Below are 17,662 nucleotides of genomic sequence, written 5' to 3' on the forward strand. Positions count from 1 at the left end.
ACTTTTCGAGCTTGCCGTTGTCGGGTTCTAGTGAATGATAGAATACAAGTCACCCAACCAAACTACTTGCTAGTTTAAATTTACTAATTGTAGATAGTGCGACGCTACTTTAATGAGGATGAAGTGAGAAACTACAATGGCAGTCGGCTACACTTACCGCACTCTTATACTTAACTTAACACATTGCCAAGTAAGAAGTTACACAACCTTTCAGTACACACTCTGTTCATAAGGAAAATGGCTGAATGAATAAATATGACTGGCTACATTCACATTAGGAATTTCAAACTTATGGTTAAAAACCTGACATACGCATGTGTGATGCACTTTCCAGTGATCTCCAAGCTCGTATCTCGAGTCTTTGCTCCTTTCTGCGCAAGCGAGTAACTCTGGAGAATTCTGTTGCTGGCTCGATTTTGATTGGTTTTAAAAAAACAATGATGGCGACCAGAAGTAAAACAACAGGGACCTGATTAAGGCACATGATTTTCAGCTAGGCATGTGCAATTCAACCGGAAGTGGGATATTTTTGGATTTCTAATAAGTACTTTCCAGGGTCACTCGGTTCTTGAGTGCTGGTCAAGGGGAACGAAGAATCTGAGGTCCAGGTTGAAGTGACCGCTTGTTACAGAAGGTCACTTGTTTATGTTTCATTTCTTTGCAGCCGAGATTATTTAGAGATTACCAATGAGAAGAATCGGGTTTTTGGCAAGTACTGTGGTCACATGACTGAAAAGAGAGTTCTTGTATCTGGAAAATACGCGTTGATAAAATTCCACTCAGACAGCAATATTCAAAACAGAGGATTTCTAATGGAGTTTTCAGCTGTTGTGCCACCCTGTAAGAAATGATAATTGATGTAGAGTTTGATGCTTTTATGATTTAGATAATAACTTTAAAACGTGTTAAGGCACAGAAGAGAGATATTTCCTAAACAATTATAAAACCAAAACTGATAAGAGGGAGTAGACGTGTATCTGTAAGAGTGAGTGCTGGGGACGATAGAAGCTGATACAGATAATCAGTCAATACAATGAATAACGATCGCACGATATCTATAGGCATAGATAATGACTTTGAAAAACGATACAAATTTGAAATTTTGCAACACACCCTACAAAGCTTGGAATTCTCGAATTTTGTCTGGAGATAGCCTCCTTTAAGACAAGTGGAATATGTGAGTGCCCAAAGGAGTTTTTATCTCCCTCCACAAACTCGAAAGGCCTTCCATTCCTTGCTAAGTGAAAGTATCAGGTTCAAGCTGCATGGGGTAGCCTGTGTAGGTGGCCGGATTCGTGAGCGAGTGATCCTAAGCCCACGAGTGAAATTTAACTTGACTCCTCGCAAATTTCCTCGTGGCTTCGCCACTCGCGTTCACTCTCGATTTCGCCGCCAAAACAAAAGCTCTTGCGCGCAAAATCCCGCAGCTACGCAGGCTAGCCATCGGGAGTTAGGCAGTTTTGGAGCAAGTCACGTGATAAGTGCTAGTCCAATAATAGGAAGGTGTTCATGATAAAACATCCATAAACCTTGTGTCGAGTGGAAGGGTCTCCAAGAAACAAAGTTCACTTTTTCCTCCTGGCCAGTCGTTAGCTATCTTTAGGACCATACGAGTCCCGTACAGAACCAGATTCGACACCAAATGGTCAAATCCAAAAGGCGGATTAAAATGACCATAGAAAACCACTCGGAAATTCCTGTCCTATAGAATGTTTCCACTGCTATCGTATTTTCATGTTATTTCTGGCGATGTAAAAAAGGTTTATTTTTACTCTTAGCTGTTCCAGAACCTATCGCTTTCTACCCCTTGAATGCTCGCTATAAAGCCGCAGAAAAAGAGAACAGGCAACTAAAGGGAATCCTGGGAGATGTTGCTCTTACAAACGGACCCTACAACGAACCAGACGGAGCGTACATGTTTTATGGCACTGCAAGCAGCTACATCGAGTTTCCGAATAAAGGGGGCCTGGACACTCGGTTCTCAATCACACTGATGTGCTGGGTTCAACCCGGAGGCCAAGATGGACCACTATTCAGCTACGGAGTTTCTGGTCGCACTGTCTGCATCAAGATTAAGCACGGCAAGTTCTTTAATCGAATCGTCAAACACAGTTCTTCTAAAACACTGCCTACTATAACAACTGAGGTTCTTCCAGCTGGAGAGTGGGTTCATGTTACAGCAAGTTACGATCACAACAGCGGAAATAACTCGCTGTATATCAACGGACATTTGAGAGTCTCCCAAAACATTGGCACAGGTTATGAGATTGCAACCGCCTCCCAGGTAGTTCGAATGGGGGTTAAAGATGACAGTAATAAATATTTCAAAGTGAAAATCGCGGAAATGAAGGTTTACGATGTCGCACTGAACGAGGCACAGATACAAACATCGATAATACAAGGTAACTGAAAACAATATGCTCTTTTTCCTGAAATCGTTGTCTCGTTACCCTCCCCGATGATACGTATACCCTTAATTGATCTAACTCCCGTTATTGGACAACTTCGTAAGAGGTAACAAGCACCCGTTTTAGGATACCGCTTCGAAGAGCAGTGTCTCGCAGAGGACAAAAGAAATAATTGATAGAACCGGAGAATATCGAGAGCAGACAGGCCTGTGAGAGTAGACGGATTTCTTTATTTCTGTTGTTTCACGTCGTCCGAAAATAAGTCTGCATGTACGTTCGCACGCTAAAAGTGACATGCAGTACCTTTTTAAGGCCAATAAAGGCCACCTCTTAGAATTTTTTCACGGGTTGTTTTGAGCACGCAGCTTGACCTTACTCCACAAATATAGGTACATGTGTGTATCATTGTGTCAACTTAAACCACGTTTTGACGTAATCTGTGCCTCTATTACAGCAAGATGTGATTTGTTTAAAATTAATGTAAGGAAGATGGCACTAATAAATATTTCAAAGGGAAAATCGCGGAAATGAAGATTTACGATGTCGCACTGAACGAGGCACAGATACAAACATCGATAATACAAGGTAACTGAAAAACAATATGCACTTTTTCCCGAAATAGTTGTCTAGTTACCCTTCCCGATGATTCCCTTAATTAATACCCGTTATTGGACAACTTTGCAAGAGGTAACAGACACCCGTTTCAGGATCTCCCTTGGAAAAACAATGTTTAACTAGAGGACAAAAGAAATGATTAATAGAACTGGAGAATATCTGGAGCAGACAAGCCTGTGAGAGTAGACGGATTTCGAAATTTCTGTTGTTTCAGGTCGTCCGAAAATAAGTCTGATGCTCCGAATACGTCTCAAGTTTCCATTATCGTCATTAACTACGATAATGGAAACTCGAGACGTAGCGTCTTAAATTATAAAGTGGCAGACAAGATAATATTCGAAATGTAAACCGTCTTCGCTTCATTCAGATCCCTCCTAAACGACTAAAACAGACACAGGAACACAAGTTAGAAACAGTGCATTTATTTTTACTCACTTGTGAAGTTTAGGTCAAGTCGGAACTGCATGGGCTATTTAAGAATTATTCCACGAGAGCGCGTTGGATGAGATGGTAGATAGCCAACGAAGCGCAGAGCGCCGAGTTGGCTATAATCATCATATATCCAACAAACGTAAGTGGGATAATTGTTTTAATATAAACGCCCCCAAATTATAGAAACTAAACTAAGATAAAAGTAAAAAGGCCCAAAAAATTTACGCGTACGCCCACCATATTTGCTCATTTACCATGATTGCTAAGCCAATGAAAACTTTTGAATTGCATTATCCAGTGATCCAGTTTTTAATAATTAGTAAAAAATCTTTAAGCACTAACTGAATTAAAACATTACTTCACTAGTGCCACCCAAGATTGTTTCAGATGCTGCGGTGAGAGTACAGCCAGGTAGCCAAGTGCAGTGTTCAGCCATTGGAACCCCTCCCATATACGTAGCATTGACACGGAACTTTACAGTTGTGATGAACACAACAAACACTGCAAGCAGTAAATTATAGCAAGAAGGTAACTACACCTGTGTGGCCACTAACAAGTATGGAACTGATGTAAAGCGTTTCGTAATAAAAGGAGGTGAGAAAATAATATATTTTGAAATTAACCCCATGGTGAGGGTTGCAAGGCGGGGGGGGGGGTACCAATCATGCGTCACGCTGAAGTTTTCTATCAAATCACGCATCACGGAGAATTTTTTCACGAACCACGCATCACGACAAAAGAAGTAAGTGCGTCACCAATTTTATCTTCTTGACCCTAAAAACGGCGATTCAATCGCAGCATCGGCATTACACCGAAAATGCCAATTATCGGCCAAAATAGAAGTGGTGACCGTCCGGCATACTGGGAGATTTGGTCAGCATCCGGTAGACTCCTGGATAATCAGGCTCCCGACAAGCGTGAAAAAAGAAGGCGAGCGAAGTGAGCCAAGCAGGGTGGGATTTTTACCTCTCCAGAAATCTCTCGGCTAGCTCCACCCGCATGTTATTTCCTCTCCCTATAACACAATCAAATACGAATTGAGAAGACATCTAATGCACCCTTGCTATTCTTTGAGATACAGGCATTTATATTTGTGTCAAAGCTCTACCCCCCAGAAGTCCTCTTTGCGACAACTGTTTTTATGTCTGTGAAGGACATAACCTGGCTTTTGAATTCATTTGGGTCTTTATGACGCACCTTCATTAAGAGCACGTAGTACACAAATGTTTTCCCTGTGTAGTGGTTCATTGCTTGTAGAACTGTCTTCTCGGATGGCATAAAATGACTCCAAACACTAACGTCCCTTATCGTTTCAGCCGTTTGGGATGACATTCTTTCAGAAATAAAAACAGAAAATGATGTCACGTCTTCCACGGTTATCGATCTTGAATGAATGGTATCCTTCTAGGTCCAAAAACATTCACCTATCAAGGAAATCTAAATGGTAAATCACGTGTCACGTACTTGTAAAATAGCAAATCACACATTACGTTGTGATGTCCTGTCTGCGTCACGCGACTAATTTGGTGTCAATCACGCATCACTCTGCTAATTTTGGGGACATCAAAAATCACACAAAAGCCATTTGTCACCCTCCATGCATACTGAATTGTGGCTACCATTTGACACACACTTATGGTAAGTCATAACAGACGAAGGGAGGGGGTACGTATCCCTTCCCGCGATGAGGGAGAAATCTGCCTGCACGCATTTGTTTCACGTTCACAATCCTTCTGATATGTTCTCATGAAAATGCGACCAAATTTTGTTAATTCATCTGAAGTTTCTCTGGAAGCAATTTGCAATGACATCTAATGGCATGTGATGGCACGTGATGGCGCGTGATGGCATAACAAAGTGATGTTTTCCTCCAGGTCATGGAAAAAAAACAAGAACAATTGAATTGGTTTATCGGTGGGAACTTTAAGTTAAAGAAAAAACAAAAAAACAAAAAAAGCATGCGTTGTCGAACGTATAAATGATCCACGAATAAGAAGCTTTGCTACTGAAACAAATCACTTGATAAATAAATTGTATCGTGCGGTGCACTCGACTGTGAATCCTTAACATACTGGTCAGCGGATTTGCAAAAAGTCTAACAGGAATCGAAGGATCGAATGAACCTCACATCCATACCTATATCTCGGATTAATGACTACCTCATGATCATTATCCGAGTTAAAAATGAGATGAAGGAATCTGTGTGTTTTGGTGCCTTGAAGTGGCTTGATAGGCACTTGATGGTTCTGAAACTGAGACCAAAAAAAAAAAGTCAAAGAAATAATTAAATAATAAGTATTAAAAGAAATATCTTAATTAACCACTTCCCCAATGCGGCTTTTCAGGGTCGATGGAAACAAACAGTGGCAGGGAATAAAACTAGTCAGTCGATAAAAGTTTGGATTTTTATTATTTTGATTTGTTACATGCAGGGTGTGGTCCAGTGATTGAAAATACACTCAGAAGTCCCGGATATCCGAACGACTACCCAAATAATACAGATTGTATTTCTTCGGTTCCTATTCCACAAGGCATGGTGATTAATATTACCATTAACAAACTTTACCTGGAGGGGAGTATATCTTGCGAGTAAGTACTGATTTTTAGTGTGTTAACAAGTTTTGAATGAAGGGAGAGGTCCAGTGACCTGCATCACTTTCTCCACAGAATGTAAAGACTGAATGGGCAAAAATCTCCTCCCTTTTTTCAAGGAAAGTCACATTTGTATTAATCTGATTATTTGATGGCAAGGTGTAGGAGAAAACTGTTCAGCTGTGAACATGTGTTCAGTTCCTTCAACAACTTTGAGTTCTTAAAGTGGCGTAAGGTTGAATTTAGTTTGTTTTACCAACAAGAAATAATTAAATGCTTTCCAGTTTCAATAACTTTTTAGTAACAGGGACGAAAAATTCTGAAACTTAATTATAGCTTCAAGTTAAAGGTCTCTAGTCAACCACACCTTTGTTTTTTTTTTTTTACATGAGAGGATTTGGCTATTATTTTATATTCGCAGCGTGTCGAAATAAAGGAAATCACTTTGAAACTACTAAAGATAATTAAGCATACAATAAGATTTGGCTTCACCAAGCAATATCAAAACATTTCGATGGCATGGAAATGGCGGAGACTGACTAGATGCTTTGATATGTATATATATTCTATTTTTGTCGTCATCATTATTTTTTGAATGATCAAGTCTTGACAGAAACCGCGAAGAAAAGATAGTCATCTAGATTCTTAAGATTGGCACACAGTGGGGAACACGTTGCACACGTTGCACACGTTGCACACGTTGGACACGTTTCAGTGACATTTTCCTAGTGTGAAAGTTTTGCTGGCGCGGAAAAGGGAGCAGGGATGGCGCAGTAATGAGAGCGCCCGCCTCCAACCAATGTGGCTGGCGTTCGATTCCGACCCGGTGCCATATATATGTGGGTTGAGTTTGTTCTTGGTTCTCGCCCCCTGAGGGTTTTTATCTGGGTTCTCCGGCTTTCCTTCCTCCACAAAAACCAACATTCTAAATTCGAATGCGACCAGGATAGAGGACCCGCATGGGCTGATGTGGTGTCCCTCTTTATATTGTAACTTATTTATTGATTTATGTTGTGGGGACAACGCAAAATTTGACATGAAATTCAGCTGGTTCGAATTCGTCGGTCACGAAGAAGGGACATAATGACTCCAGTTGTAATTGTCGCATCGTGAACGCTGCTCTTGCAAGCTGTCCCAGCTATAACAAAGAAATGAACCAATATCCTCTTCGTGTGCACCAGCTTGCTTACTGTCCCTGCAACATGGGTCTATGCGTACACACCAATGAGATTGTCCCCGCTTCACGACCCTGCAACATGTCCTTACTGTGTGCCGGCCGACCTTTACACTTTTCGAGCTTGCCGTTGTCGGGTTCTAGTGAATGATAGAATACAAGTCACCCAACCAAACTACTTGCTAGTTTAAATTTACTAATTGTAGATAGTGCGACGCTACTTTAATGAGGATGAAGTGAGAAACTACAATGGCAGTCGGCTACACTTACCGCACTCTTATACTTAACTTAACACATTGCCAAGTAAGAAGTTACACAACCTTTCAGTACACACTCTGTTCATAAGGAAAATGGCTGAATGAATAAATATGACTGGCTACATTCACATTAGGAATTTCAAACTTATGGTTAAAAACCTGACATACGCATGTGTGATGCACTTTCCAGTGATCTCCAAGCTCGTATCTCGAGTCTTTGCTCCTTTCTGCGCAAGCGAGTAACTCTGGAGAATTCTGTTGCTGGCTCGATTTTGATTGGTTTTAAAAAAACAATGATGGCGACCAGAAGTAAAACAACAGGGACCTGATTAAGGCACATGATTTTCAGCTAGGCATGTGCAATTCAACCGGAAGTGGGATATTTTTGGATTTCTAATAAGTACTTTCCAGGGTCACTCGGTTCTTGAGTGCTGGTCAAGGGGAACGAAGAATCTGAGGTCCAGGTTGAAGTGACCGCTTGTTACAGAAGGTCACTTGTTTATGTTTCATTTCTTTGCAGCCGAGATTATTTAGAGATTACCAATGAGAAGAATCGGGTTTTTGGCAAGTACTGTGGTCACATGACTGAAAAGAGAGTTCTTGTATCTGGAAAATACGCGTTGATAAAATTCCACTCAGACAGCAATATTCAAAACAGAGGATTTCTAATGGAGTTTTCAGCTGTTGTGCCACCCTGTAAGAAATGATAATTGATGTAGAGTTTGATGCTTTTATGATTTAGATAATAACTTTAAAACGTGTTAAGGCACAGAAGAGAGATATTTCCTAAACAATTATAAAACCAAAACTGATAAGAGGGAGTAGACGTGTATCTGTAAGAGTGAGTGCTGGGGACGATAGAAGCTGATACAGATAATCAGTCAATACAATGAATAACGATCGCACGATATCTATAGGCATAGATAATGACTTTGAAAAACGATACAAATTTGAAATTTTGCAACACACCCTACAAAGCTTGGAATTCTCGAATTTTGTCTGGAGATAGCCTCCTTTAAGACAAGTGGAATATGTGAGTGCCCAAAGGAGTTTTTATCTCCCTCCACAAACTCGAAAGGCCTTCCATTCCTTGCTAAGTGAAAGTATCAGGTTCAAGCTGCATGGGGTAGCCTGTGTAGGTGGCCGGATTCGTGAGCGAGTGATCCTAAGCCCACGAGTGAAATTTAACTTGACTCCTCGCAAATTTCCTCGTGGCTTCGCCACTCGCGTTCACTCTCGATTTCGCCGCCAAAACAAAAGCTCTTGCGCGCAAAATCCCGCAGCTACGCAGGCTAGCCATCGGGAGTTAGGCAGTTTTGGAGCAAGTCACGTGATAAGTGCTAGTCCAATAATAGGAAGGTGTTCATGATAAAACATCCATAAACCTTGTGTCGAGTGGAAGGGTCTCCAAGAAACAAAGTTCACTTTTTCCTCCTGGCCAGTCGTTAGCTATCTTTAGGACCATACGAGTCCCGTACAGAACCAGATTCGACACCAAATGGTCAAATCCAAAAGGCGGATTAAAATGACCATAGAAAACCACTCGGAAATTCCTGTCCTATAGAATGTTTCCACTGCTATCGTATTTTCATGTTATTTCTGGCGATGTAAAAAAGGTTTATTTTTACTCTTAGCTGTTCCAGAACCTATCGCTTTCTACCCCTTGAATGCTCGCTATAAAGCCGCAGAAAAAGAGAACAGGCAACTAAAGGGAATCCTGGGAGATGTTGCTCTTACAAACGGACCCTACAACGAACCAGACGGAGCGTACATGTTTTATGGCACTGCAAGCAGCTACATCGAGTTTCCGAATAAAGGGGGCCTGGACACTCGGTTCTCAATCACACTGATGTGCTGGGTTCAACCCGGAGGCCAAGATGGACCACTATTCAGCTACGGAGTTTCTGGTCGCACTGTCTGCATCAAGATTAAGCACGGCAAGTTCTTTAATCGAATCGTCAAACACAGTTCTTCTAAAACACTGCCTACTATAACAACTGAGGTTCTTCCAGCTGGAGAGTGGGTTCATGTTACAGCAAGTTACGATCACAACAGCGGAAATAACTCGCTGTATATCAACGGACATTTGAGAGTCTCCCAAAACATTGGCACAGGTTATGAGATTGCAACCGCCTCCCAGGTAGTTCGAATGGGGGTTAAAGATGACAGTAATAAATATTTCAAAGTGAAAATCGCGGAAATGAAGGTTTACGATGTCGCACTGAACGAGGCACAGATACAAACATCGATAATACAAGGTAACTGAAAACAATATGCTCTTTTTCCTGAAATCGTTGTCTCGTTACCCTCCCCGATGATACGTATACCCTTAATTGATCTAACTCCCGTTATTGGACAACTTCGTAAGAGGTAACAAGCACCCGTTTTAGGATACCACTTCGAAGAGCAGTGTCTCGCAGAGGACAAAAGAAATAATTGATAGAACCTGAGAATATCGAGAGCAGACAGGCCTGTGAGAGTAGACGGATTTCTTTATTTCTGTTGTTTCACGTCGTCTGAAAATAAGTCTGCATGTACGTTCGCACGCTAAAAGTGACATGCAGTACCTTTTTAAGGCCAATAAAGGCCACCTCTTAGAATTTTTTCATGGGTTGTTTTGAGCACGCAGCTTGACCTTACTCCACAAATATAGGTACATGTGTGCATCATTGTGTCAACTAAAACCACGTTTTGACGTAACCTGTGCCTCTATTACAGCAAGATGTGATTTGTGTAAAATTAATGTAAGCAAGTATGGTCAGTCAATAAACATTAAGGGTAATGTTTTTTTTATTTCTAACCGATTAGTTCCACCAACGGTAACATTCCCAGCTGCTCTGTTAACAATACAAGGAGGCATGCTGTCATGTTCAGCCAGAGGAACTCTTCCTATATACACTGCACTGATAAGGAACTCTACAGTACTGGTGAATACAACAAACACTGCAACCATCCGTCTGGACAAGGATGGAAACTACACCTGCCAGGTCATCAACCAGTATGGAACTGACGTGAAAGAACTCCAAGTCAGTTTCACAAGTAAGAGTTTTTCCTTGTCTAATCTCTCTTTTCTTGTCAAATAAAGTACAATGCTTGAGAGTGAGTCCCAGGTAAACTTCGAGAAAACGCCCTGTAATGGCCCTCTGGGTGCAAAGCACTAAGCACCCGTACTGCAAAAAATGAACAGGTTGGAGACTATAACTTAAAGTGAAGTTTCATGCTGTCCATATTGTTGTCAAAGAGTTCTTTCTGACTATTCGTTGGCCATAGCATCTCATGATTTAACTGACATCTTATGCAGTGATCGCACTTAAGGACATATCTTGAATGCCTTCAATCCTGACCATAACGTTTGAGACACTGTTATTTTTCCATAGAAACCAGAATTCAATTTACTCCCCCTCCCCCTCTGGACAATGCTGGGAGTTAGGAGTCAATGACTTGTAGAAATGGCCAAACAATTACTTCTAAAAGAGATTTAATAAAATAACTGAGATAGTACGCACGCTCCGATTGATTGGTCGATAGGTGTGTTTAAATGAGCGTATGTAAACACGGTTGCACATGACGTTTTAGATTCACACATATTTTTAAGAGCTATTTTATAAAAGCAGTATATTTTTTTTCCATGTCTATGTAGCTTCATCAAAACACTTGGGGAGTTGAAAGAATTCTCAAAAGTTTTGCCAAACCTCGACCTTCGTCTCGAGTTTGAGTAACTATCTCGATTCTCCTAGTCCTTCACTTGTTTTAGATGAGGCTACAGAAACACGGAAAAAGTACTCAATATCTAAATCTAAAGCTCGATGTCCAAACTTTGAAGACGTTCATGAGAACAGTTTTATCCCATTCTATACTCAACTTTATTATATTACAATGGAATAAAGTAAACATGAATTCTCATCCTTCAAGTCATATCAAGTTTGGTTAAATTAAGCTGGGAGAGATTTTTGCTAGGCCTTTGTTAATGGATGTCCATTCCCCTAAAATGTCGGTTAAAATGTGCGCCTTGTAACGTTGAAGAAACATACAGAAACCGTCTTTGTATTAACAGAATATGGCCCAGAGATCGGCTTTCTGACCAGTGAAGGATATCCTGTCAGCTACCCAAAGAATACGGACTACATATCCACATATCCTATTCCTGAAGGCTGGGCGATGAACATTTACTTTCAGGATTTTGATGTGGAAGAAAGTAAACAGTGCCTGTAAGTGATATAGCTGTGATGATCGAGTGTATCAGCTTCATTTATCTAAGGTGAAGTACAGTCATGTGATGGTGTTACTCTTCAGATGAATTTCTATCTATTTTGGATCTATGCATTTGTCCAATGCGAACAAAGCCTTATTAGCTTTTTTGAGCTTTATTTGTGAATACTCTGTTGTTAGTGAATCTAAATCCCTTTACGATGGTGCAAATTACGTTTATTATTAATAAGATTTTAGAAGTCTACTTGAATGGGGGACCGGAAATGTTTCTCTTGATCTGATAAACGCTAATTTCATTAATTTGCAGTACCCTTTCCCCCGGACAATAGGCGGACATTTGCTCAAGGTGGTTGGGGCATATGAAATTTTACTCCTGCTAAATTATAATATACTGTAATCAAAGGTGGCCCAAGCTTGCTAATGAGCGTCCCTGTACATACAGTAGTACTCAGGTTACACAACAGTCCAAATTTAAGGATTTGTTCTCGACTGGGTTCCCGTGAGGTTTCTAAACTTTTCCATTGTAATTTAGGAGGTTTTTGGCTTCACTGCTTTGTCCTCTATATATCCTAAAAATTACCTAAGTTGCAATCAATCGGCCTGGAAACCTCATGCACGGGAACTAAGGAAACACACACCTGAAGCAAGGTAGTGTTATCTTTATTCATACTCCTTCGTATTTTTTAGGCTTAAGAATAAAACCGTTTTTCTAAAACAAATCCTTAAATTCAGACGGCTACGTAACCCGAGTACCACTGTATGAACAGGGGCTTGATCCATATATAATGATAATTTGCGAATGCATTCCTGTATTTGTAAGTTATCATTTCCACTTTTAAACTGTTTATGTTTCAAAATTTGGTCATTCTATTTTGTTTTCGTGAAGATCGCTTCGGGGGTGGGGGAGGAGGTGGTAGGGTTAGGGGGGATTCTATACAAAGTTTTATACGGGGAGCCTTTGCGCCGAGGTCCAACCCCTGACAGTTTTTTATACCATTTTGACAGAAAAGGTACTCCTTTCGTATACTTTTAATTGAAAAAAGGTACCCCTTTCTTATGCTTTCATAACTGGACCGTATTCTGAATAAATCGCCAAAAAAGGAAATCTTGTCATTTTTATGTAGTGCGAAGCCGGCGTTTTAGTTAAATTCCTCTGGTTTGAAGAGCGTTTTGGAAAAGTACCGTTTTCGTGATGGATTAGTGTAAATGGTAGGCCTAACCACAGAAATACAGCTACGCTTTCAAATTTCACCGGCGTGGTGTGGATGAGACCTTGAAGAACTAAACGAAAAAAAGTGATTCAACTTTAATGGACGCCATTTTGGTGTTGAGTATTAAACTTTGAGGGTGTAAAATTCGCCAGAGGTTTTGTTCGCAAGTCTTAAGTTTCGCTATTTTTGTCAATTCTCCAAAATGCAAAAATACAGGCATGTGTAAATAAGTACGAATAGTTCTTTTCACGCGTCATCTCTAAATTTTCCTCGTAGCAGCTAGATCGGTTTAACTGTTAGCTGAGAATCGGATTGACCCTTTTTTCAACTCATTGCTTAGATCTGGGATCTGCAAAATTTTCTGTTTGGCAAAAACGGAAAACTGATAACTGAGATCCAACTCCCCCATCCAGACACTCTACTTAGACTGATTCGATTGTCTATACAAAAGCATATGTGGACTGTCCAAACTTTGGTACAATTTGGTACATGTAAGCATACCTTCTTTAAGGCTTAGTGCTATTAATAATTACTTTCTGGAAACAGTCAGCTGCACGTTTTGTATTATGTATCGTTACCTCTTTTCTGCTGGCTCGACAGATAATTCGCGCAGATATTTTTCGAGTTGCGTAGTATTTGAGAGCAACGACTCGAGTAAAATGTCCACTCATATTACCTGTCAAGCCAGGGAATAAGGGATGTCATTTTCGACTGCATCCCTGCATTTGTAGGTTATGATTTTCTTTTATTTTTAATTGTTTGTGGTTCAAAAATTAGTCACGACAATTCCTCTCATGCTCGAACACATCATTTTGTTGGGAGAGCACTCAAGAAGCTACAATCGGCGACATAATTAGTTGACACATTGTCTTTCAATAGTACTTTTAGTGTACCAAGTAACACGATTCTTTTTAACGCACAGTAAACTGTGGAAAAGACCTCGCTTCCCCATTCAATGTTGCTTGTTTGTAGCTCAAGATCACAGCAGTTACCACAGAACACTGTTTGGGGGTGAGGGGGGTTGAAAGGACAAGCTAGGAGGAGAAAAAGAGATCACAGTGACGAAATAGGGGGTTAAAAGGGTAAATGTGTCAACAATTTTGTCGCCGATTGTAGTTTGCCTAGCTGTGCTGTCCCTCAAGTAGCTCTTATGCTTCTTCCCGCGTGCATCATAATTCGATAATGCACGCTAAAGCATGGAAATTCTTATTGCCAGGTAGTATCAGGAGCCATGGTAGTATGTAGTTTTTACGTATCTGATTTTTGGATTGCTTCCAAGTATCACAAGTTACTCAGTTTTAGTGGTTTGGTGCAAAACATCATTTACTTTTCTTTGTAGCAAAGACTTTTTGAGAATCAACGACGGGATGGGCAACATACTTGGTGTGTATTGTGGTAACAAGACCGGTGAAAATCTTCTTGTGACCGGAGACAAAGTGGAAATAATATTTCGTTCAGACGGAGAGATTGAGCAAAGAGGATATCTGCTAAATTTCACTCTGGTTTCATTGCCCTCAGTATCAAACGGTAAGTGGGACCATAAAGAAGCTGATGAAACTTGAAGAGTACACCAAGTTCATCTCCCACTTAAATAATTTCTAACATTTCATTTAAAGTTGACAGTTAATTATGATAATACATACGCAGCTCGTTTCGTCCCGGCCAAGGGACTCATCAGAGACCTTTCTGCTTGGCAAACTCGTTGGGCGTCACGCCCAAATTCCCGTTCGCTAACAAAATGATGACAGCAATCTCGCGTTATATCCCTAAGGATTCCTGACCGCATTTCACTTCCACGAGAAAAACTGGAACACGAGTTTTCTGCAAAACTAAGAGCAATAGTGTGGTAAGAGACAATGTCTCTTGAGCATGATAATTTTCAATAGGCCGTAATGAATGTAAACATTGTCATAAAAATTTGGTGTCTTTAGTCAAAAGTTCGCGGATTTTCTTTAACCCTATCCAGACCAGCATTTTTGGCTTTTTAAGGTCTTCTAGTGACTGGAAACCAAGTAATATATAGATTTAGGCCAGCCTAAAAGCGTAGCTCCTGGACCGGGTTGTTCAAAGCCCGATTAAGCTAACCCAGAAAAAGGTAGAATTTTGATTTGAGTTTTGTAACTTTGCGGTGAGGTTACTGTATATTGTTTGGCCTTCTGTTTTGAGTTTTAATAATCACCATATACACAAAACAACACAGCAAGAAACATTTATATAGAAGAAAAAGTTATGATTCGATTAACTTTTAATCCTGGGTTAGCGTAAACCGGCTTCCGAACAATCCTGCCCTGTTTCCAACAAGCTAACCCAATATGAGCCCGCGATCCAATCGTTAACCAGCGCTTGGTCAGCGGTCAACTTCAAGAAAACACGTGACCTCGAGGAGCTGTAAGCTTGAGCCCGCGATATGGTCATGTGATACTGGTCAGCAGATACCTTGTTTTGACAGGTGTCAGTTGATCATAACATGGATGCCCAATATCAACGAAGTACACGGTAAACCAAGGCTGCATGTCTCTGTCAACCTATTATTTGGAGCATGGCGGCCATGTTGGGCAACTCCGCTGCCGCCGCCGCCGCTGTCGTCGTCGTTGTGCGTATGCGGCCACGAACGCTACCGCTAGCCATGATAACCATGAGAAAATCAACTCATGGGTTTCCTTTTCTCTCCTATATGAGTATGGGGCTCTGCTTGGCGGTCCTTTGGGCCGCCGAAGCTCCGCTAAAAATGTTATTAGATCAGATGACTAGGTTGAACAAAGAGGATATCGGTTAGTCTTCACTATGGTTTCACTAGCCTCGGTTTCACCACCATTTTTTTTTACATGGGTGGGACGATGAAGCTGATTAAGCTTATCAAGTTCGCCAACTTTATCTCCCTCCTCAAGCAGTTTAAGGACTGGATAAAAGACCTTTACTGGTTAAAATAACTTATTTGATATATGTCCAAAGACACAAGTGACAGTGGAACCAAATTTAGAACACAGGTAGGTTTTAATGTTCTTAGCATTTTGAGGAAGATTTGGTACTTCTGACGGGTCACGTGACATATCAAGTGATGTTTAGCAGAAAATAACAAATATTTGTCAAATTATTGGCGGTTTTTAGCAAGATCGTTTAACAAGAACGAGTTTTAGATGGAGTTCAATTATTTCCATACTCTCACATTTGGAATGATCGTCCAAGTTTTTGCGGAAAAGGGTTGTAGGGTCAAAGGTAATTTTTTTCGAGAAAATTCGACTTTTGATCATTAATATCTTCTAAAAACAAAATCAAGGAAGATCATGCCTAGCGTAGCAAGGTAGATAATTTAAATTTGCATAGAAAACGCTCATTTATTGATAAATATGTGTAAAATTTGCCAACAATCGCCGATTTACTAAGCTTTAATATAATTTTTTTAATAAAATGATAACATTTAAAAGAACATTTAAAAGGTCATGAACTTGTGGCGTCTGAAGTCACAGGCTTGCAAATACTCTTTGGCCCTATTTAGACCGGGCTAATGGACTTTTTGAGGTCTTCTTTGACCGATGGGGGATTGGGGGGAAGGGGGAGGGGCTTTTGAGGCCAACTCCCTGTTACTCTTGGAGTATTTAAGTCATTACTGACCATAAATCTTGTACGTTTTATAACACGTCCCAAACTTTCTTCCACAAGGTCCTTGTCATAGAATGGATCGGCCATCTTGGATTTAACGACTTTTTACAAAATGCTAGAAAATTGCAAAAATTTGCTTGTAATATTTTCTCTTTTTTTACAGTCTATATCTTTCCATGTCTTTCATTTGAACGGTACGAGCAGTCTCAATTATCATGAACTGTAGACAGCTGCAAGCGCGATATAATTAAAGCAAAACGGTACGACACGCTTTTTCATTTAGTAAAAGAAAAAAAAAAATTCAATTTTGCAAATTGGAGTTGTGACTTCATCCAATCTTGGCAGCCTTCGGAGTGTTGATCATCCAGTTATTTCCAATGTAGTCCTCAAACATTACTTAAACTCCGAGCCTCCTTAAGATATAAATTCATTATTCGTTTTCAGTGCCACTGCAAAGAAATTCTGGTCAACCAACACAAGAAACCGCTGGTCAACCAACACAGGAAACCGCGATCTCCAATGAAAGGATGATTTACATCATATCTGGTATCGCCTTCATTCTGTTGTTGGTGCTGTGTTTTATTCTTGGTTTCTGGTGCTACAGACGGTCTCATCACGAACGAATCAAAAGGTTATTCACTGTTATTGTTACTACGTACTTAAGATGGAACATAAAAAAATTCGTTGGTTATTGCAAAACTGGGACAATTAACAGGAGAGATTCTGAATGTTATAGCATTTTACAGCTAAATGCTGTATCTACATGTATAAGTTAATTACAGCCGGTTCCACTCTTAGCAGGCGCTGTTTTGACACGTGATGGAGACCTTGCCTCTTTGTTGTTTAAATGTATTCACTTGATAGCAAAGAAAACCTTACTATTATAAATTGACCCTATATATAACATATCCATACCACAAGACAAACATAGCTTAACCTTGAAATGTGATGTTCAGACAAGAAATCGGAAGTGAAATGATTTGGCAAAATGACGGGAGACGCAGTGGCCCACTGGTTAGTTGGGGAGCAGTGAGGGAAAAAGAGAGAGAGAGAGAGAGAAAAGAGAGGAGTGTGGTACAGGAAAGCTAGAGAACAATCATTCACTCCTCGCACCAAGCCCCTCTCTCCTTCTTTCACTGGCCATTTTGCGTGCTGCACATTGTG

General features: G+C 40.4%; 1 protein-coding gene and 2 pseudogenes across 3 annotated transcripts in view; all 3 read left to right on the forward strand.

Moving 5' to 3' along the window:
• LOC145480530 (nephrocystin-1-like) overlaps positions 1–17,662 on the forward strand; it is a 196,033-nt gene that overhangs the window by 146,952 nt on the left and 31,419 nt on the right. The gene's annotated exons all lie outside the window — the stretch shown is intronic.
• LOC145494812 (uncharacterized) overlaps positions 1–17,662 on the forward strand; it is a 47,407-nt pseudogene that overhangs the window by 13,842 nt on the left and 15,903 nt on the right. The window contains exons 8-15 of the transcript XR_014050304.1: positions 572–840; positions 5,888–6,044; positions 7,906–8,174; positions 9,113–9,736; positions 10,287–10,517; positions 11,533–11,686; positions 14,238–14,425; positions 16,943–17,263. The product of XR_014050304.1 is annotated as an uncharacterized LOC145494812 (transcript). The remainder of the gene's footprint in view (positions 1–571; positions 841–5,887; positions 6,045–7,905; positions 8,175–9,112; positions 9,737–10,286; positions 10,518–11,532; positions 11,687–14,237; positions 14,426–16,942; positions 17,264–17,662) is intronic.
• Positions 1,231–2,798, forward strand: LOC145480357 (uncharacterized; annotated as a pseudogene).

Source organism: Orbicella franksi, chromosome 1 (genome assembly GCF_964199315.1).
Source record: "Orbicella franksi chromosome 1, jaOrbFran1.1, whole genome shotgun sequence".
NCBI lineage: Eukaryota > Metazoa > Cnidaria > Anthozoa > Scleractinia > Merulinidae > Orbicella > Orbicella franksi.